Genomic DNA, 1,770 nt, shown 5'->3' with positions numbered 1-1,770 from the left:
ATATATAGCATAACAACATCTTAATCCTAATTCATATACAACATAACAACATCATTAATTCATAATAATAATTATTCATCAAACATCTCATTATCAATTCATTAATAAAAGACAACTTATCAATTTAACATAAACATCATCAAGTACACTTAACAACTCATAGATATCATCATGTACTCATCATCACTAATAACTTTAAAACAACACAATATAATCATCTCTTATTAGTAGTAATAATTATCTACATCCTAACATAAACATCTTCTTATAATAATATAACAACAACGTAACATGATATTCACTTAATAATAATAATAATTATATATACATCATCTCGTCATAATATAATAATATAACAACAACATAACATGATATTCACTTAATAATAATAATAATTATACATACATCATCTCTTCATAATATAATAATATAACAACAACATATTCATCTTCTTGTATTAATATAACAACAACGTATTCATCATCTTATGAAAATATAATCAACACATACTAACACCAAAATCAACATCATAAATCTTCAACATAAACATCTTAAACAATATCATCTTAAACATCATAGCATCTTTGATAAACAATTACCAAGTAATCACAACATTCGATCATCATCAATAACATAACATAATATTCACTTAATAATATTAATCATATATAGAACAACATATTCATCACTTAATAGTAACAATTATACACAACATCATAACAACTTAACAATATCATAATCATTATCTTAAACAACATAGCAACATAACAGTATCATAATCAACATGTTAAACAACATAGCAACATAACAATATCATAATCAATATCTTAAACAACGTAGCAACATAACAATATCATAATCAACATGTTAAACAACATAGCAATATTTTAGTCAACATCATATAATTCACATCGTATAATCTTCGTAGGTACTTCTTTAACAACACATGGGTAGAACACAACTCGACAAACTCATGGATGATAATTCATCGACAACTTAACAACTCATGGATGATAATTCATCAACAACGACCTTGACTCGACATATGCGACAATGCAACTTAGACACTTATATGCATGTGGTACCAATCGTCATCATAAGTATTAATATACTTTTATTGTGCGGAGGACAAAGCTCCTAAAACGTGCGGAGGACAAAGCTCCTAATCGTGGTGAGGACAAAGCTCAATGAAATGCTATGCATGGACTCTTAACAACAAAACACCGTAATCATCGTAATCAACATATCATCATGCATCCAATAATTTGGAGCTAAACGTCATCATTTCATAATATATATATAGACATCATGCACTTAGTTAAATAACAGCAGTAGCACAGTCAAATCACACAACAATAGAGAGATATCAATATATCAATTGCAATTCACAACATAACAATATTAATGTGAAGCATCAACAACTTAAACATCAAACATCTTCCACATAAGGCATATAAATATTTCACATAACCAACAACAGCAACATAGGCGACACATAAACATCTCAGGATACAACAATATCAAATGATAATCAACAACAACTCATGTAACTTAGTTAAATAACAATAGCAGCATAATCAGATTATATCAACAGCTTAATACCAATTCATTTTCAACAACTTCCTGATCATTCAATAATAATTCAAGTAATGCAATCAATCAATAAATCACATTATAAACACTTAGCATTTCAATATAGCTTCACAATTCACAATCATTATCTTTAATAGGTCACACTATGTACCTAAAGTTCATTTCTAACCAATCCAA

Source organism: Medicago truncatula, chromosome 2 (genome assembly GCF_003473485.1).
Source record: "Medicago truncatula cultivar Jemalong A17 chromosome 2, MtrunA17r5.0-ANR, whole genome shotgun sequence".
Taxonomy (NCBI): domain Eukaryota; kingdom Viridiplantae; phylum Streptophyta; class Magnoliopsida; order Fabales; family Fabaceae; genus Medicago; species Medicago truncatula.
Note: the sequence above shows the minus strand (reverse complement) of the source record.